We start from the raw sequence: 21,276 nt of genomic DNA, 5'->3' as shown, positions 1-21,276 counted from the left end.
AAGCGCATTCGACATCATGCAGGATCAGGCAGCTGTAGCCCAAAACACAATGTCTTCCCCAGGCATGCAGCCGCTCGGCGCATTTCCCTGGTACTCAGATGACTTGCAAGGAAATTCACTTCAACAACAGTGCAAACTCCTCTGTTACTAATACCAAAGAAACAGCCACTTATTGCCTGAGCAGTCATACTGTGATTAGGAAATCATGTTTCATATTTCAAAGGTAACTTAGAAATTACAATATGGAGCGCTTGACATCTTAAGAGATCTATACATCATGTTGACACATATAAACAAAAAATGAGACCATACTGCATAATGTCAAGCAGCTTTTTAGCTTGTTTTAAAATAGGCAACCTTTACAATGTAAAGACACACTTTATTTAGGTCTGAATGGGTCATTTTTCTCTTTCTGTTTTTTTTCCTGACAGCAGAAGTTAGTTTTTTTCTTCAGCAAAAAAAGTTTTATCTCAAGCAGCTCCTAAACACTTGTGCTTAAAACTTTATGATCTCTATAGAAAAATATAATCAATTCATAAGTTTTTGTAGCTTTTGTTAGCTTTTAATAGAACTATGGAAATTTTCCAGCAGCTACTTAAGTTTCCACGAAGCAAAAGTGTGCAGGGCTCTCAGCAACCCTCTTTACCAAGAGACTCACAACAGCAGTGCAGAGAGAGGCAGGTACATTATTTTTGTGATTAAGAACTAGCAGGTTTACTCTCCATTTATTTCAACCATCCTATTAGTGCAGCTAAGACATCTGCATAACATTTCCTTTCGCTACGGTTCACGTGAGCTAAATAATGCATATGTTAAAAACCAGGCTTTCAGTGGCTTTTAATAGCAAGGAAAAATAAACTCCTGCAGTATTACAGATACACAATCTCTGTCTTGGCTTCATTACCTGATGTAACTTAAAGAAAATCAGTGGCTTTGCACTGGCAAAACCCACGTAAAGGAATAACGTATTGAGCTCATTTCATCCAATATGTGCAGTAAAGGTTTAGCTAATGGTCTTTTAGTTAAAATACTAGGAGTCCATCTCACTGCATGTTAACAGGGTAACCAAGACATTCGTTTCAACCTGTCTCAGTCCCTGACCTCTAATAGAGGCATCACGTTGTACCCATTCCTCTAACCGTTCTGCCTGCTCCATTCAGGCTGCGAGCCAGGAATGGCTTTTTGGGCATACAGCACTTGGTGCATACAGCACTTAGTGCATACGGCACTTGCATCTCACAACTACGCGTGAATAACGTCGTGGCAGAGGTAGCACAATCTGAACGGTACTGCTGAGCCAAACCAACCACTGCTTCTTGTAATGTCTTCTCCTGTCCCCTTCTGGCGTGCACATATATATAAACAGATGCATTTATCAGATGCCTGTGTCTTTTTTGAACAGATACCATATACCCTGTTTCTTCTTAACAGATTGTTCTGTCATTGTTCCAACCATTTGTTGTTGTTTTCTCTAAAGAGGCTGCACTTCAGAAACTTTATTCCAGGTGCCTATCACTGAAGTGTCTGTACTTAAAAAAAGCTAAGATGGCTTTTAAGTGACTACTGATGTATAATAAATACTGTTTCAAGTTTATAACAGGAGATAACTTTTGGGAAGTATTTTACTGTGCTGTTCTTATGAGAAATGTCTTTTGTGCAAATTAGTCTTTCCCCAAATGGCACAGTTAAAAAAATAAATAGCCTGAAATAAAAAAAAAAAAAATCTAATAAAGTAGTTCATTCAGACATTATTTCTGAGTTGGGGATCTGTTGCTCCTGTAGAGAGGGTACACGTTCCCAAGGAAGGCTGCTCCCTTCATCCCAGAAGTGCCCCATTTAGTGGAAGATAGTTGTGAAACTTCCCCTCAGCAGGCAGGTGACTGCGGCGATGGAAAAGCCATGCTGCCCAGTGGGCTTCGCGAGGAGGTTTGTGTTCATCTTTTCATTTTGTCATCTGATGGAAATTTAGAACATGCCTCCTGCAGAAATATTTCTCCTGGCAGCCTGTACAGATGACATTAGCAGACCCCTCCAAATTTCCAATAAACAAATCTTAAAAACCTTCACTACTCTGACTGCGGAGGCCACAGGGATTGCACCTCCCTCCCATTACACCCAGCAAGGTGACCATGACCCCCTCTACAGACCTACAGCCCCTGGCCTGAAATCTTCTCCAGAAGTGGGTGCTTGGAGTATTCTGCACGTTTCACACTGATGAAGAAGAGCAAAGAAGTGTTGTTGGCGTGCACATGCTTGGCTCTGGAGTTCGCGCCTGAGGTCCTCATCCTAGTTCCTAGCCAAGGCGTGCAGAGAGGGTGCAAGGTGTGCAGCAAGGGCTGCGCAGAGAGCCCAGCACAGGCAGCAGAGGCTGGTCCCACCTGCATCCTCTGACTGAGGGGCCTGGGCTGGCTGGGATGTACACAGGGAAGGGGGCAGAGAGAGTAGAAGAAGAAGGAGAAGGGGAAGGGGAAAAGCAAGGGAGAGGGGGAGAGAAAAAGAGAAGTAGAGGGAAAGGGAAAAGAAAAGGGGAAGGGAGAGGGAGAGAGAAAGGGGAAGGGGTATACGGCAGACGAGGTGGCCCAGGAGAGGCAGAGCCGGGGAAAGGCAGCCCACGGTGCCGCTGGCGGTGCCCGGGCAGGACGGGGCCCGGCGCGGCACCCCCTCCCCTCCCCGCCCTGCCGGGCCCCCCGCAGCAGCCGTGGCCGCCCCCGCCGCAGCGGGCAGCCGCCCCGCGGGGGGGCCGGGACCGGGCAGCGGTCACCGGCGGGGATGCCCGCGGGCTGCTCGCCTTTCCCGGGAGAGAGGGACGAGCCGGTGCGCACACGTGTGAACGCACAACCGTAACCACACACACCCGGAGCGGGGGGAGCATGGACACGGACCCGCAGCCATGTTACAGCTTTCGGGGCAGCTCTGCCGCCGGCCCGGCCCGGCCCGGCCGTGGGTCCCTCCGGCCCCGCAGCTCCACTGCCCGGCGCTGCACCGGCGCGGCGCGCTGCGGCAACGCGCTGCTCTCCTCGGGGCTTCGCTGCTCCATCCCATACCCCAGCGCCTCCCATCCCCCCCCCCCCGAAAAAAATCCCAAAGCAAAAAATATATTTTAAAAAAAGCCGCAGCGCAGAGCGGACGGAGCGGTCTGCTGGCCGCCGCAGAAGCCCTGCGCGCTCCCCCGCCGCCCGCCCGGGCTGCGCCGCGTTAATTTCATAGCACCGGCGACATGAGGACCTCATACCTCCGGACAACTGGGTGAGTCATAAATACACGGCGCAGGGCTGAAAGCCGAGACTGTTTACAGCGACTTTGCAGCGGCCTCCGGCGAGTCAAACCGCCGCCCGCCGCGCAGGGGCCGGGCGGCGCGGAGGGGCCCCGCAGAGCAGGGCGGCTGCCGGCGGGGGACTCGCACCGCCGGCACCTGCGGCCGTCGAGGGGCGAGGAGGGGGCGGCCTCCCCGCCGCCGCCGCCGCCGTCCGTAGGTCCGCCCGCCCGCCCGCCCGTCCGTCCGCGGTGGCGGGCGGCCGGCCGGCGGCGGGAGCGCGGAGGAGCGGCGCTGGGGAGGGACGCGGTGTTGGGTTACCCCGGCCCGGCCCGGCCCGGCCCCGCCGCCGCCGCGGGGGCCCGCGGGTGCCGCGGGGCTGCGCCGCCGGCCGCGCAGCCCACGGTATGTCGGGCCGGTGACTTCAGCCGGGAGATATTTGGAGGCTCCGCGGGGTCCGGTGCGGGGGGCCAGCGTGTGTTTGGGTCTGAAAGCGAATCAGCGGAGGGCGCGTCACTGCCAAAGGGCCCTATAAATCCATCTGCGGCGCCGAGTCGCCCTGGCAAAGCCCCCGCGTCCGCGCGTCCGGCTCCGCGCTCCCCTCCGCCCGCGGCCGCGGCGCCCCCCGCGCCTCCCCGGCCCCGTGCCCCCGCCCGCCGGCCCCGCCGCCCCCCGCGCCGCCGGGCGCGCCCAGGCCCAGCCGGGGCAGCCGGAGCGGGCGCTCCCCGCCACCGGCCCGGCCTCCCGCCGCTCCCGCCACGCTCCCCGCTTGGATCTAAGCTTTCGCCGCGACGGGACCCCCGATCTGGAGGAGGAAGCCTCGCTGCTGCTGCTGCTACCGGCTCTACAAATCCCAGCGCCGGCCTCTGATTCTCCCAGCAGGCTGAGGGGGGTGATTTGATTTTTTTTTCAAATTTTTATTTTTCCCTCCCCTCCTCAGCTGGGGAGGTCTTTTTTCGTGGGGTTTTTATTTTTTTTTTTTCCTTCCCGCCGTTGCGTGCGTGTCCGAGCGGTGCGCGGCTCCCCGCGGTGCTGGACCAGCTGGCGTTACAGGAGCCCTGATGTCTTCATCTGACTCCCCGCAGTTGTTGATGGAGTGTCTTTCTCAGATTTCCAGGCAGGGTCCCAAGAGCAGCACCCAGAGCCAGCTCCCGCTGCCAGGCGGCGCTCCCCGCGGCTCGGGCCGCTCCCGCCGCTGCTGAGCGCGGCTCCGGGGCCGGAGCGGGCAGAGACCCCCGCGGCGCCGCTCCTGCCGCGGCCACAGCACCTGCGGCGGCGGGGGAGGCCGCCGGGGTGTGTGCCGGCGGCTCCCCTCTGCCTCCATCCAGACTTGCGACCTTGCCCCCCTCCTCCATACGTCTTCCCCCCGCGCAAAAGAGGGTCCCGGCGGTCGGACCCCGACCTGGCCCACATGCATCGCCCGTCCGGCCGCTCGGCTCCCCGGCGTTAATGTCCATCTCGGGTCCGACGAGACCAGCTCAGAGGTGAGGGCGAGGCGGGGGCCGCGGCGGGGCGGGCGGGCCGGGGCGGGCACCCTCCCCGGGGGGCACAGGGCCGCTCCGCAGCCCCCCGGGCTCGGCGAGGTGCGAAGGCAGCGGCCGGCGGGGACAGCGCGCAGCGGGGGCCAGCGGGACTCGGGCGGCAGCCGCGCCCCGAGCCCCTCCGCGGGAGCCGGGGCTGCGCCCCCCGGGCCGGACACTGCCCTGTGCCGCCGGCCGGACCGGGCCGGGCCGAACCGGGCCGGGGGCAGCTGCCATCCCCGGGCATCGGCTGCGAGCGGGGAGCGAGGAGGAGAGAAGAAAAAGGAAAAGGGAAGGGAAAGAGAGGAGAGGAGAGGAGAGGAGAGGAGAGGAGAGGAGAGGAGAGGAGAGGAGAGGAGAGGAGAGGAGACGGGAAAAGGAAGAACAGGAACAGGAAAAGAAAGAAAAGTGGAGGAGGAGAGGGAAACGAAGAGAAGGAGATGGAAGCAAGACAGAGGGGAACGAGAAGGAAAGGCAAGGGAAAAGGAGAGGAAAATGAAAAGGAGATGGAAACAAAGAGGAAAGGGAAAAGGAACGTGAAAAGAGAAAAGGGAAGGGAAAAGGAAATATTGAAACAAGGGGATAGGGAAATGGGAAGAGAAGGGGAAGGGGGAAAGGAAGGGAAAAAGGAAGAAGATAGGGAAAGTAAAGGTGACAACTGAAAAGAGAAAAGGAGAGAAAAATGAAAGGGAAAAGAGGAAAAGGAAAGAGGACTGGGAAGGGGGCAAGAAAGGGGAAAGGGGAAAAAAAGAGAAAAGGGAAAAGGAATGAGAAAAAGGGAAAGGGAAAAGGAAAGGAGAGGGGAAGAAGAAGAGAGGGAAGGGGAAAGGAAGGTTTGCCTGTAGCACAATAAGTCTGCGCAGCCCCGTGCCCCAGATCAACCCAGTCCACCCCGGCCCAGCCTGGGGACAGGTGCCCTGGCGCCGCCCAGGTGCTGGAGGAGGACAAGCACAAGGTGACCTGCCCGCCAGCACAGGGGCACGGTCACACCTCCACGTCCCTGGGCGCAGTCTCCTGGGACCTGCCTGCCCACATCTCCCAAAGCAGCGTCTTTGGGCATAGAGGGGCTGGAGGCCATCCCGCGCCTCCCTCTCCCACACCTCTCACTGGGGAGAGATCACCCCCCTTGCTCTGGGAGGCGATAGGGGCGGGAGGCTGAGCTGGGCACAGGTTGTTTCCCGCTGCTCTGTCCCCGTGCCTGGCCAGGGCGGACCTGGCTGATCTGGGGTGTGAGGCTGCCCAGCTTTGTCTCGGGGTTGGCAGGGATGGGGCAGGACCGGGGAAGCGCAGCAGCTGGGGGCTAACCCTGCCTCTCTTCTCTGCCAGGGGCCCGTGTTGGAAGGAGATCTAAGATGAAGTTATGGGATGTTGTGGCTGTCTGCGTGGTGCTGCTCAACACGGTCTCCACCTCACCCCTGCCCACCGGTAAGACGCCTCCCAAGGGGCCCCCTTCAGTGGTAGAGGGGCCTGAAGACGATCTCTCCCCCATCAGCCTGCTGCCTCCCTATGCTGTGCACAGTGACTGTAAGAAACATTCCCCTTCGTAGCCACTGCTGTCTGTCTTGCTAAACCCGCTCCCTTTACCCAGGCATCAGGGTGAGGAAGGGACCCCTCTCCCTACTTTCTGCCCCGACTTCTCCCCCCAGGCAGGGTCACTGGCTCTGGTCTGGCTCCAGCAGCTCCAAACCAAGTCATCCTCCAAAGTTTGGGGTTGGCAATTGCAGTGGCAATGCCCCCCCTTCCCTCCCACCTCCAGCCCTACCTTCCTGGTGGTCATAAGATCCCTTTGGTTGAAAAACGTGGAGAAATGGGAAAGTTAGTTTTATGCAGAGGAGCCAGAAGAAGGATCATACACCTTGCAGTGCAGGCACTGAAACTCCTTCCCCACAGCTTCAGCCTCCTCTCCCCTCTCAGACCTGCCAATGCAATTATTCACTGTCTGTAGTGGGCGCAAGTCCTGGTGGAGATCAGGCTCCATGGTGGGAGGCACTGTACACATCCTGGAGCGCTGCTGAGTTTCATTAAATCCTCCTTGGATCCTGATCCCGAAATTAGTGTGTCCGCATGGAAATTTACAGAAGAGTAGCGGTGGCAGGGTTAGGAGCTTGATGCAGAGCAATCCACATGAAGCGGCTCACAGTAAAACAGCTTACAATCCAAATGACAGATAATAATAATAATAATGCCTCGCTAATAATAGGTCTCCTACAATAGCAGATACAGGATTTTCACAGTGGTATGCGAGTGTTACGCTAACTCTGGTGGCTTTTTGAAGTGAGAGTTAATATGACTCAGTAAGAAGTGGCGAAATACTCACATGAATTGTGGAGATGTTCGCTTAGCAAAGACACAGATGCAGCTTGGAGGTTGCTCCCTTTGCCCTTGCTCAGCGTTCTCTGTTTAGCTTGTTGCACGGTGCAAACAGTATCCAGTAATTTGGATTCATTTTTATCTCCTTATCTGGAGGCATGTCCTTTCCCTTCGCCCGCCACAGCTCCAGCCACGGGCAGCCCTGCTCTGGTTTCTCCAGGAGCAGCCAGGCTAACGCAGCATGGAGACACCGAGTGGGGAATCGTGTGCCATGACTCCGCTTTCATCCCCTCCCCAGCACCCATCTCCCCTTCTGCACACACATCTATGTCCTTGCCCATTTAGTCTTCTCTCTTTCCTTTTCTTGCTTGTGTTTTCCCCCTGCTGGAATCTTGCCTAGGCTGCCTACTCCATGCGTCCCAGCTGGGGCTCCTGCCTCTTGCAGACTGGCAGTCCCTGACGTCCTTTCAGCCCCTCCACGCAGGGAGGTCGGCCAAAAGTGCTTCCTCCCGGGGCTCCAGCCTGCCAGGGCTGTGGGGCCGTCACACGCGGTGGTCTTCTTCTCCACGGCAAGCTGCGTGGTGGGATAGGTACTGTCCTACAAAAGGCAGTGGTCAGCTTTTCAGGCCACTGTGCTGGTCCCCTCTGCGCAGGCTTGCAGCAGTGCCAGCAGCAAGAAGAGCTTTAGGGGGAAAGCAGCCCCAGTCAGTTTGAAGCCCTGGCAGAAGCTGCAGGGTGGGAGGGCATTAATGCTCCGTCTTTCCAGGGTGATAGTATTTGTACGATGCCTGCTTTTATCTTGAAACTTACTTCTGGGAATATGTTTCCTGGTGAGCTGGTTTCTCCGCAGCAGCTCGAGGGGACAGGCAGCAGTAGCCGTCTTGTCTATTCCTAGTGTCCAAAACTTCTCATTGTTGCCACTGTTTTTCCTGTGGATTAGGTAACCAAGAAGTGGCAAGAAAGACAACCTGTGTTTTTTCTGAGCTATGGTAGTATCAATAGACAGCCTCTTCCAGATATCTCTGTTTCCAGGGTACAGGCATAGGCTTTGCCAAGCAGAGCTGGGTCGCAGGTTATTGCCCAGGACAGTAATTTGGGAAACGGCTGATCGTTTGGTCTCTATCTCTTAACGCTGCAGATCACAAATAGACAGGCCTGGCTGCAAGGCAAAAGTAAGCAGTGCTGTTCTTCACAACAGAAATTGGGGAAAACCCAGGGATTTCCTGTGGTCTTTGCACGGCAGCGGTTTACGCAGCACCCGTGCCTGAAAGTTAGAAACTCTTCTCTCCGCTACGTTGCCAAGGTGGATGAGTCAGGAGAGACCTGCAGAAAGGTGGCTGTAAGACAGCAGTGAAATGATCCAGTTTTTGATCCAGTTTTACGTCCTTTTCAGTTGATTTAAAAGTGTGTGGTGTATGGAGAGCAGTCTGCAAAAATGGAGCCCACGAGCCTGATCCTGTCAGGGCACATCGCTGCCTTCCCACCGCAGCAGCACTTTGTTCGAGTCACCACCATCAGTGTCTTTGACATACTTGTTTCTCTCCGCTTACCAGTTGGTGGCACGCACCCTTCAACACGTGCAAGACATATAACAATGTACACATGAGGAGTCATGTCTACACCATGTAGCCTTCCCTCTCCTATTTGAGGTTTCTCTTACAAGCAGAGTACAATGTGCCATGTGCACGTAGGTGTGCTTGCAGCTCCCCAGCTCGTCTGCTGGTGGACCTGCCGTGTATTAATAGATGCTGTTGGTCAGCTGGCTTTGCCAAGTGATTTTGCAGGAGGCAGCTCTCAAAGCGGTGGGAGCGCCGTCATCACCCATGCTGGCTCATCTGCGTAGGGCAGTTGGCTCATCTGCGTAGGGCAGTGCGCAGGCGCTGAGCAGGATTGGGTGCTGTGTGCGTTCAAAGAGTGATCCCTGTTCAGGCTGAGTGGAGAGTAGCAGTTGCACTCCAAGGTGTGCATTGCTCTTACTCCAGAGAGGTCGGGTCTCCCATATCCCACTTGCAGCAGGGGTTAGTAGGGTTGTGAGACCAAGTCGTGCTTCCAAGGGCAGGCCAGACACTTCGCTGGAGGACAGATCTGTTTTCCCAGGCCCTTGACACCTTTTTGTGTTCTCGTTTGATGGGATTGCTTTCTCTGCAAAGTGCTCTGAGGTCACCTGATGTTACCCCATCCCTTTCAGACTGGCTTGAAACCTTCCTTCGTTCCAGCCTACAGGCAAGGTCTTAACCTCCTGGGCTGATCAGGTGTAATGTGCTGACCTTTGCTGTTCAGGGCAGTAATTAGAGATGGCAGAGGGTGTTGGCAATTGAAGTCTTCTGCATTTTTTAGTGAACTGGAGGCTGGAGTGAGAGTAACCTCCATAAATGCAGTGCATTTGAGATTAATCCAGTGTTCGTAGGTGTTTTAGGCATCAGTGTTCATGGGATAGCTTATTTCACACAAAGAAGAGTAGCTGTAGAGTTTGCAAGGATAGAAAACCATTTCTTTGTTTCCCTCGTGCTACAGTCTGCTGGGGGAAGGACGCAGTTAGCTTAAATAGCAACTATGAACAGAACAAATATAAACCAAGCCATTATAAACTAAATACTAAGTCATCGGCTTCAGAAGCATGAGAGCACAGAGGGAGCCAAACACTTGGTTTGACTTACACGCAGTTTCCAGTGAACACATTTTGTAACTGCTTGCTGCTGTATGGCCATAATCAACATGTATGTGAGGACTGGAACAGCCTAAGATCCAGGCTATGATATATAGTCTCTTGATCTAGTGAGCATCTTTAGTAAGAACTAGTGGTAAGCATATAGAATTAAATGAATAATCTCAGCATGGGGTTTTCCCTCCTAGTAGGAGGAAAAGGTGGGTTTTTTGCATTATAATGTCTGAGTTACTCTACGGCCACTGGATGGTCATTTGTTGTTGGAGCTCCTTTGGTATGTTTGTTAGGTTATAACACACCATGGTATGTGTGCATTATATGTCTGTTAAAAATTCTTCATACCCCTGCTAAGGGGTATTTAATGTTAAGTTACTGCATTTAGCTGCAACATTATCAACTAATATGGAAAGTATCTAGAATAAACAGTGATGCTGTGGGACTCTTTAAGGGAAAACCAGTATTAAATTATGCTTTCAACTGAATGCATTTCCTTCCCGACAATATTTATTAGGCACATTCAGTGTTACAAACCAGAACTCTCATATTTCTGTCCAGGCTTTCCTGCTCAACACACTTATGGTGTGGCATATGTGCTTTAGTCTAAGACACCCAGAAGCTACAGAAGTAACCTGCCCACGCACAGTAAATCCAGTGCATCGGAGAGGTATCTGCTACACCGAGCAGGTGCCACACTGCGTCATTTGATCTGTGTGTATCCAGTACAGCCGGTGCATCCACCCAGTGTCAGACCGAGTGTGCCTGTGTCCCTGGGCCAGCATATATATAGTAAACATTGTTTGCATGGGCACACCCAGGTTATCTAGGCATTTAGAAATCTCAAGCATTCAAGTTTGCCTGTTCAGGGGTGAAATTCTAGGAGAAGAAAGAACAGGACACATCTGGTTAAATCCAGATGCATGTGGCCCTGGAAGCTGATTTCTCCACAGTCTCAGATATAAATACTGAATATACTGCTGTGAAGGGTATTCTGGGACTTAAGTAGGAAAGGACTGAAATGCAAGAGAATATGGTTTTATTCTCATTGTAAGGGTTATCCTTTGTTTAAAGTTTTATGTCTTTGGTGCTTTTCAATTTAGGGACCTCAAAAATTTCTCAGTGGAAGTGTGGATCCTTCTAGATGTTTTGCAGGTGTGGGTTGCTAGATAACACACCTGAGCATGCTTTTCTTGGTCACCTTTCATAGGCTTCTTCAATATATTTTAGAAATCCCTGTGTTCAGGGTCTGCAGATGACAAGCTGCAAAACCTTTCTTGAAAGGCTGAAGAATTCAGCTGTGTAGTGACTATTGATGAATTGATGGGGGAGGCATTATCTGTCCACTAGAAGAGGATGCTCAGATTGATAGGCTGTAATGTCTTTGTAAATTATGCTGTTCCTGATTAGGACTGCATAAAGTAGGTTTAAAATGTTTAAAGTTACAGGCTGAGAGAAGCCACTGGGGTCATCGAGTCCCATCCCTCACAACTGCAGATGATACTTGCACCTCTCGCGCAAGTATCCAGTCTTCATCCCCAACGCACACTCTCAAGCAACTGCAACTTAAAACTTCTAGTACATAGGCCAAACCTCACATAACTACACTTGTTGTGGATTCTCATACTTCTGAGGTAATAAGTTAATGACAAGTAATAAATGAGGAATACTACATATTGCAGCATAACCATGTTCAGGATCATCAGACATCTAAATAGGCCACTGCCACATTAGTGCTGGTAGAGTGGTTGACACTGCAGAATGGTCATTTTTGACAAAACCAGCTGTAGTTTCTGGTCAAGTAATATATGGTAAGGAGAACCAAAGGAAAGGTTTCTATGATTCTTGGAAATCCAGTCATGGTTACAAAGAGAAGAAAGAAAATAGAATCAAAAAGGTTTATTTGAGACAGGTACAAATAAAGCATTAAGACACAAAATATACACTAGAGTATGTCTGTTTTTAAGATCAAGGACAGAAAATTAGTTATGTGAGGCATTTCTAATATCAGCATTCTTTTAAAGGAATAAAGCCACATTGTATGACTTAGCAGGTATTTAGGCTGTATGTATTGGTACAGCACTTAAACTGAAACCTGCAGGTAGTTTCTTTGAAGTCAGTGGGACTTGTACAAATGCTGTAATGATTATTGAACAGGAATAGTCTTCAAAAGAAGCAAACACTGAAGTCAGAATACGTTGGGGCCAGGCAGTGCTACAGCAGTATGCCAAAACTTCTCACGTCGCCACGTTTTTAGAGGCAAGCTGGTTGTATCCCGTTTAACTAACAAGCTACATACCAACATCTGGACTACCTCTGCTCCCATCCCAAGCGTGTAAGATTTCTTTGGCAAAACCAGCTATTACTCAGGAAATTTCTGACAGGGAGGTGTGGATCCAGCATAGCAGCTGGGAAGGACCTTGCTCTTCTGAGCACACACCACTGCCGTCTGGCAGGCCATCGTCCACACATCCCAGCATGAGACCTTCTGCAGCAGAACACGTAGCACCTGCCCTAGAGCCAGGGACTGATTATTACAATAACCTTTTCCAAACTGCAAAATTAAAACGTTTTGTATCATTCCTATTGTAAACACATTGGAATGCAGGTAGTGAAAGGCAACAGTGGAAGAACACATATTATTTATAGGTCAGATCAAAATCTGATAGCACCAGAGATTGCCACAGGAGGGGCATCAGCCATGGTTTTGCCTGGACAGCTCTGCTTTACTGCCTCAGGGAAGAGGCTGGGATTGGGTCCCTTCCTGCCGTTTTGCTGCCTGTGCATGTTCCTTGGGAACACCCCTAAAAACCCACAGGTTACATGCCGTGTAAGAGCACAGGCAGCCCTGTTGCTGTTATTTATTTAGGAATGCTGTTCCCATTCAGTGAGCTGGCACTCAAGTGGGGCTGGGTGAGTGATGTGGGGTCTTACTGATGTCATGCGAGGGCTGGGCTGGATCGCTTCTGCACCAGGGATGCTAAAGAGAATTTCTTTTTATTATTGACAGTATTTCCTCCATTAAAGTCTCAGTGCCATGTCTGTTAGGTGGCTGCATGCATTCTTGCTAATAGAGGTCACAGGTTTTGGGTCCCACTCATATGTACTCATTTGAGGCTCTCACAGGGTTGGGACAGAAACAAATATTAAGCGTAAACCCAGGTTTTACTGGGAAGCTGGATATTTACGCAGCATGGTATGGATTTGGAGGGTTACAAGGCCTTACTAAGGAGACAACAGGCAGGTATATGCCTTGCCCAGGTTTGGCTCCTGCTCCATCACTGTCTTCAAGCAGGGCACTGCCACTTTTTCTTTTTTCCACTTTTACACTCTTTATGCCATAACTTCTTCAGATGCAGAGACTGCTTCATGGGTGCTCGAGTACCCACACAGCCTCGTACAGTAAGGCCCTAATGCAGATGGGTTCCTGGCAGCTGCTGAAGGAGCTGTCCCAAATCTCAAGAGCGACCACTGAAAAGCTCTCTGCTCCTCAGTGCCTCAGAGATGCTTTTTCAAAGCTCTGAATCAGAGGCAAGACCACATCCTCTCGCTGCTCCTTTGCTGCGACTGCTGGATGAGACACCCCTTTGCCCACCTCAGAGAGGCCAGAGGAGGGGCCCAGCCACAGGTGTCAGCCCAGAGTCGGGCAGGATCTTGTGAAAAACCCCACCTGGACCGGATGAAGAACAAGAAACTGTTGTGCACAGGTCAGCTCTCAAGGCAGCTTCCTTTACTTCACCTGGTTCATCTGACCTTGCTGTCCCCCCCTGCTCTCAGGGAATTCCCCCAGCTGGCAGCAATCATGGTGGTCCTGTTGTTCCTTCCCTTTCTTCTCCTTGTGGGAACCAGCGTTTCATACCTGCAAGAAACCAGGCAAAGGATGCAAGGAGAAGCACTGCCAAGCATGGCAGTGTGAAAATACAAAGTACTCTGCAGATTTGCCATTATGACCACCACGTGGGAAGCAGCAGGGCTAGCTAGTGAGCTACAAACACAAAACTTGGCTGCTCCATTAGGAACAAGCACACCAGGTAGGTTAACCCTGTGCCTTTTTCCAGTGCTGCCTTATCGTACCTGGCTGGTGTGAGTGGCCCTGGAGTCATCCTCCAGGTTACTTAGCACTTTACCTTGATGAGAGGCAAGTGACACCGGTGAGAGGCTCCATTTCTAAGGGCTCTCTGAGTTGGAGGGGAGGACGCAGCATGTCCTGGGAGCTGGCAAGGGAGGGAGGGAGGGAGTGAACCAGAACTGTATTAAACATTTAAAGTTTGACCCCAGTGTGTTTGATGCTCTGTTTCCTAATGGATGCAACTGACTGGTTTCCATTTCACTCTTAGCCCCACAGATTTTCATGCAAGGCATGAAAGCAAAGTCATGCCTCAGAGAGGTGATATTTTACTTGTTTAAATCCTGAAAACCTTTCAGCATAACTGTTTTTAACACCTGCCTTTGCTTTGATGCCTGCATGGTAGACTTTGCTTTTCATGAAAAATATTTCATTTTCAATAAAATAAATGGTTTATCCCCACCACAGTTGATGCTTTTTTACTTTGCAAAGCAGAATGATCATCACAGTAGTAATTTTAACCTCGCTAAGGTCACACTTCCACAAACAGGTTACTCCAAGGGTCTCCTAAAGTACATCTTTGTGGTGCAAGATGGAGGAATTCTGTGTTCGGGCAGGACATGTCCACTATAAGTACCTGAAAACACTATTGCAAAGCAAGCTAAATACAAAAATAATTAATGAATAAATGGTATACCAGAGTAATCTTCATAAGCAATAAAAAACTGAGGATGATTTGTTGCAGTCACTGTTAGAAGCACATTAATTGTCCGTTTCCCACTAGCAAATGGTCTAGAAGAAACATTTTTGTGAGTATAATTTTGGAGGAAACTTAAAAAATAACCAGGAAAGCAAGGAAATTAAAATATTTTAGTTATGAATACTAAATTAAAGTATACCAGATTAAAGTACCAGGACTGTTTTTGAAAAAGGGACATTCAATCCTAAAACAGATCTGGATCTGAATTTTCTAAATAATGCTTACGATTATAATGAGCTGGATTAACCCCCTTGAACTTTAAAATCAAACTTCAAACTAGGGTCTGAATGCTGCTGTTTGAACTTCTGTAACTGAAAGACAGCTGTGCTTAAGTGAAATATCCTGCTAATTTTATTAAATGTTTGGCCTGACGTTTTGATGTAGTAGCTATACACTGCCACAAATGCATGCATAAAAGCTACAATGTAAAACAAAAATCTAATTTTATCATTTTTAGTATACCTTATGTGACTTCCATTACATCACTTTAACTCAGTGTATGCAAAGTGCCAAACGACGCTGCAGTGAGGTGATTACGTTTTCCTGAGATCAGTATGGAAAACTATTCTATAAAGTACAAACAAGTTTTTAAGTTTCAAATAACTTAAAACATCAAGTTTTATGAGATTAAAAAAAAAAAAAGGAATACCTACTTATATAAATTGTTATTCCACAATTAATAGCATTTAAGCTTTTCTTACAAACAGTAATAGACAGCATGATGAGAAGAGACGGTAATTAGCCTTCTAAATCCATAACCAGGCACCAAAATGAGTAACTGGATTTTTTTCTGAGAAGCTGAAGATCCATCTGTTCCCACTGAAATCAGTTAGTGGTCAGGTACAAACTGAGGGTTTCTTGCTCTACCATGCTGGGTTACTGACACTGCGGGGGAATATTTGGCTTTAAAATAAATCTGTTGCTAGTGAAATCAAAGGAATAGTTTTACAAAATGTAATCGTGAACATATTTGAACAGACAGAAATAAATTGTCCATTTTTCCTTAATGGAGACTGTTTTCTTGAGAATGTGATGTGTTTGGTTTGGATATTCATTTAGAGCTATTTTTTGTAGAAGTCTATCTGAACAGTGTATAATTTATTCTTCTAAAAAGTGCAGGCATCAGATCCTGGTCCTGCTGGCACACGGTGTCTCTAATTAATTGGAAATGCAAGGCAGGCTCTGGGGGGCTTGCAGTGGGAAGATGCCCAGAGGAGGGCACGTTTCCCCGCATGCCCAAACCAGAGCTCCAGGGTGGCTTTCTGCAGAGGCCAGCGGGGAGCACCACGGGTGTTTGGCTGCAGGATCCCATACCTGTACGCACTGCCAGCTCTTGCAGTGCGCAGGGGACAGGGCCTGTGCTTGGGGACATGCAGGTCACAGCTTCAGGTTCCAGAGAGCAGCAGTGTCGTGAGAATTTCAGTTTGCATTCAAGAGGGACATTCCTAACCTGAGAGGCTGGGTCAAAACTATAATCCGAGTGTGCTCTAAAGGTTCAGAAAGCAAGCAAACAGCTTGCAAACAGCAAGCAGAAGATGCAAATATTCTTGGGTTTTTTAAATTAGTATTCTAAATGAGTCTCATTTCTTCTTTTTTTGTTTGAGCCCTGGAGTTCTGGACATTGGGTATTCACCAGCTCTGCCCCCAGCCTGGTCCCTCTTCTAGATTCCCATGTGCACCAGTCCTGTGATGTTTCATTCTTTCCTTCTTTTATTCATTTTCTGGTCATGTAAGAAACTCATGGCAGATCAAGAGCCCTGGTTCAGCTGGACATGGGAGACAGAGAAGATGCCCAGAGGCAGACTGGCACATGGGCTGCCATCCATACCCCTACTCTTGATACTCCAGCGCTAGAAAGCAGACTCATGCTTTGATTGCCACCAGAGGAAAAGTCTCTGCCTATTCCTGCCTGGGTGGTCAGGTCCTTGGCACAGCACTGAAAGAGGGAGTGTGGAAGGGAGCTGCAGGAGAGCAAGATGAGCAGGAGCAGGACAGACATGCTGGCCACAGCTCCCGTAGGCACTGCTGCCTGCCCCACGCTCCTGCCGGCCCAGTGCTAGGCAGAGGTGATGCAAAAATGCATGCAACGTGCCCAAGCACAGACTGCCTTCAAGGGATTTCCCCAGGGAGCTGGACGGTCAGGAAACAGCTTTCAGAAACATGACATAAAACTCAAATGAAACCTCATGGCTTTGCACCAGTCTTGTGAGTGTTCATGGCACCATAGTCAAAGTGGTGGGGCTCAGGCCATCACACTGCCCCAGTGGTGTCTTTGAGCCTTTTTCCCATGCCATGAACAAGATACACAGAGGCCCCATGTTCCCTGAGGGTGGATTTTACATTTCCAGGACATATGGTCCTTTCTGTCAAGAAACACCTGCTTTGAGGTGCATCACATGTGTGAGCCAACCTTCCCTAACCTATATTGAGCGCATGCCGTGTGGGCTATCACATCCTGTCCTATCCTGTCCCGTCCCATCCTGTGCCGTCCCATGTCATCCTGTCCTATCCTAGGTGGCTTTGGATTTTTAAATTCTAATTCCTTCACACCCTGGAGCCTGGGGCCAGGGATTGCTGCTCAGAGATCTTTACTGCTTTTATTGCCGTAGTGCCTGAGCATTTTCTGCTGGGATTTTGTACAGTGTGACAGGCATCTGTCATGTGTTTTTTTCTCTCAGCTTTTCCACCAGAAAGCAAGTGTTGTCAGTAAACTAGTTTGTTTTGAAAAATATGTGTGTATATAATTAGATGTATTTGTATGTGTAAATACAACGCATATATACACACATGCAAACTGTGTATGTTACAGGAGGGGATAATAATACGTGCTTCTTCCAGGGGCGTGAAATCCCTGTGGAAAGCTCTGTCTGCTGCACAGTCAAGTCAGCGCAGTCCATGCAGTATTACAGAAGCAAAGCTGCCAGGCTGTTCACCTTCGTTCTGAGGCTATAAACATTTTCTAAACAGTGTTGGAGACAGAGAGGTAACTAAGTACTCCTCAATGGAGTGGCTTTATTCAGGATACAAACCAGCACTTGATGCCGAGGCAGCCCCTGTGAGTCTGGTGGTGTTCCCTGGCCACGCAGCTCAGCTCAGCAACCCCTTTGCCCCCAGCAGCACTTACCACAGTGCAGAGACCAAACAAGTGCTCAACACGTGGTGGCTGTGGTGCAGAGAGGTCTCGGCATCCCTGGAGCACATCTACCAAGTGCCCATCAGGATGGGGAGGTCCTGCTGTCAGTCTTCTCCACCTTCCCTTCTGTCCATTAGCCTTTTACGGTCTTTAGTCCTTGGTCAGTGGTTATTGCTTATTCATGTATGATGTCTGGAGGTAGCTTCCTTAGCACTTACCTCTAGTGCCTTGTTTCAACCCGTCACGCCTGGCGTTAATACTTTCCACTTGGTTGCACAGGGTCCTACTTCAGCAGTTTTTTACAGCATTTTGTTTCGGGCTCTCAGGCTTTGCACCCATACTCATTGGGCAGGTGAATGTCCCTACTGAGTCATGACTGGCACCTTGGCATGGGCTGATAATTCAACTCTCACTTCACTCCTGGCTGTCAAGGTTTCCTTCAAACCCCTGCGAGCTACTCCTAGTGACTGTTTGTAGTCACGCTGATGACTATGCTTTGTTAAGCAGCAGAAAATTAGCACCCAAGCCACATCCGATTAGTATGAGTCCCATTGCTTGGGTCCATGATTCAGTGGTTGCTGGGTCCAGCTGCGCTTGACACAGTACTGACAGCACAGGTGCACACCACCGAGTGCATGTTGAAACTTGGCTTTGTGGGATTGTATAATAATTCAGAGTTGTACCAGCTAGAGGCTGGCTGATTGCTGGGCTCGGAGGTGCTCCTCAAACAGTGCTAAATTATGGAAGCAAGCTTGGGGTACATTGGCAGTCCAGTTGGAAGCTGCCAAAAAGAGCATCATTGCATTGATCGTGACTAGTTTGGGGCTCCACAGGCAGAGGGTGTTGTTGCTTACAGCAACTTGCACTGAGTAGCCAAGTAATGCAGCTGCCACTGTGTTAATGTGGTGTACCCCCATAGCCCCTTAACAGCATGTGTATATAATGTAGGTGGGCAGACACTGACACGGGTCAGTCGGTCCAGCACATTTTCTCGAAGGGAACTCTGTGCCCACTCTTCCCCCTGGTTCTCTAATATCACCCACATGCCTTGTGTCTCCGCCAGTGATGTAATCTCCAGATACTGGGGGTCAGTGCAGGAGTCCTCTCGCAAGATTTGGATATCTGCTTGGGATATTTTCCAGTCCTCCGGGCTGAAGGGGAAGCCCACCCTGGAGACAGAAAATTGGCATTCATCTTACTCATAGTGCTGGCATCCCTCCCAGTGAGTCTCCCTAGTGGCCTGATGTTGCAATAGAGGATGAGCTGAGAAGGGATCCCTGGCTCCATTAGACGTATCGGCCACGCAGACCTCATCCCAGTTTACAGCTTGGAGTGTTTCTTGCATGGTTTGTGTCAGTGCCCCAGTGAGACAGTGGGAACAGTCATGCTGCCAACCACCCCATTTTCTGGTTGCAGCAAGTCCATGTGTGTAGGTAGGGCTTCTCTAGTTGGGTACACTGTTGGCTTGATTACTTGATCTACTTTTTGCCCTACTGCTTCGACCTTCTGCAATGTTGACACCCCATGCCTGCATTAGCAGTGTTGCATAGGGCTCTTCTGTGGTCTGTTTCCTCCACCTTAAATATCATAGGCCACTTGCAGCACAGAAGGCTCTCAGCAACATTAGCTCCCTTGGTGCAGTTGGGGTAGTGATCATGCATGAAACAGGACAGATGTCAGCGTGGACTCCGAGCAGGGACAGTCCACAACATGGGCCTTTCCTCCTCTGTATCTGCCCTTCAGGGCATACTTGGATTGGCTTCGGCAGGACAGTGCTTGAACCCTATAACTGTCTGATTAATATTTAACCAAAGTAGACTCCTGTATATAGTACTGTCACAGGGGTAGGTGATACTTTTGCACCTGAATTGCAAACAGTTTGAAAATGATGTGCCTAGTTGGGTTGTTATCTCTTCAGGTAATCCACAGTTTTGTTTCTCCCCTCTTAGGTGGGGGACAGTGACTCCCCTCGCTGCACTGGCAGCGTACCAGGCTTGGGATAAGTATGAGGCTGAAGGTTGCAGACAAGAATCGCCACGTATAGGTTGGGTTTCCCTGTAACAATCTCCCATCCCCTTCCTGATGGTTGACCATTGCATGAATTTGGTTAAACCCTAGTATGCTTCCCTGAGGGTTGTATTTCACTCTCCATAGCCAACATCTCATTGCGTCATACTGTTGCTACAAGGACTGGGCCAGGAGTATGTGACAGAGGTGTGGGCTGGGGTAGTCACAGTAGTATGAGAGGGGTAATTTGAAGGTGAGAGTGGAGAATGGCACAGCTAGAGCCATCTCCGCAGGCCACATCCTTCCCTTATTGGGTTGTAAGCTAAGAAACCTAGTTTCTGTGCAAGAAGCCTAGAAACCACCCAGTCTCACAGCAACAAGTGCCTCCTGCCAAACTCTTCTCCATCTGTATCTGTGCCAGGGTCAAGCTTGTACTTCAGCGATGGGAGCTATGGCAGCTCCGTGTGGGTCATCTTGCTTGAGTGAGGCTAGCAAGGTGTCTACCCCTTCTTGCTTTCAAGGAACGTAGCCCACCTGTGGTGGTGCATCCCCCCCTCCCAGCTTCCTCTTGACCACCTTATGACCACAGGGACCCCTGCCAAGGCTTGGCCTTTGAGCAGTGAGTCTGGCGACCAGGCACTCTTGCATGGTTGAGCTGGGGAACAAGAATGTCTTGATCCCATCTGACGTAATCAGTTACCCCTTGACAGCTTGTCACAGGAATGTGAGGCTTAGTGCAGGGTCCTGCCTTGTTCAGGTCCCTTGTAGCTGTATAGATAGCAGCCATCCCTCCTTCATGTCTTTTGACAGTCACTGGTCTGCAAGATTGTTGCCTTTAGCATGGATATCTGTAAACTAAAGGGTAATTCACTTTTCCTAGTCCCAAACTCCACAGTTTATAGGATCCTGCTTCCCATGTGCTACCCTCATTAAGTGAAGGCACAAGACTGCCTACCTTCATCACCCTTTTACCAGTCTATACTATTTTGCTGGAGCCATGCATGAAAAACTGTATACTTCAGATTCATCACTGTTTTGTCATGGAGGGGGACCTCTAGGATGTGGCTGCTTCAGGGAGGGGTCCATGTTCCTCCTTATGTGCAGATGCAGTGCGTTTCAGCAGGTTTTTACACTAACAGAGTTAAGATCCTGCTGCCCCCATCTCCTCTGTATTTGATTCTTCTATTGAGGATATGAAGGTGCACCTTCACTAGGCAATGGGAGGAAGCCTCATGTCTTCGTCTCTCTGTTAAGAGTCCATGCCACCTCATGTGAGCTGGGTACATGCGCTGCCTGGTCTCCCATCAGGGCTCCTGTCTGTTACAGTGCTCATTAGGGAAATGTGGCGCTGAGCCTTTGCCTAAGGAGCTGTTCCTATCTCAGCACCTGATGGGGTGAGAGCCTTCATGGCTCAGTGGAGGTACCAACCCCTGACCAGGTGCACTGCATTGGGTATCGCCTTTCCCAGTGTTTGCAGTTCCTGGGATATTCGTAGGGGTCCTTCTGGAGATGGAGCTCCCGTACGTGCAGGGCTGGGTGCGTGACACTGGTCTGTTACATGTGTGAGC

General features: G+C 50.3%; 1 protein-coding gene across 1 annotated transcript in view; it reads right to left on the bottom strand.

Annotated features, from left to right (window-relative positions):
- EGFLAM (EGF like, fibronectin type III and laminin G domains) overlaps window positions 1-3,332 on the bottom strand; it is a 238,561-nt gene extending 235,229 nt beyond the window's left edge. Inside the window, exon 1 of the mRNA XM_087759725.1 lies at window positions 3,233-3,332. The gene's annotated coding sequence lies outside the window, so the exon portion shown is untranslated. The remainder of the gene's footprint in view (window positions 1-3,232) is intronic.
- Between the last annotated feature and the right edge of the window lie 17,944 nt (window positions 3,333-21,276).

The sequence above is a fragment of the Nipponia nippon genome, unplaced genomic scaffold (assembly GCF_047370975.1).
Source record: "Nipponia nippon isolate SJK-2023a ecotype South Korea unplaced genomic scaffold, ASM4737097v1 scaffold_20, whole genome shotgun sequence".
Classification (NCBI taxonomy): Eukaryota; Metazoa; Chordata; class Aves; order Pelecaniformes; family Threskiornithidae; genus Nipponia; species Nipponia nippon.
Note: the sequence above shows the minus strand (reverse complement) of the source record. Positions and strands in the feature narration are given on the sequence as shown.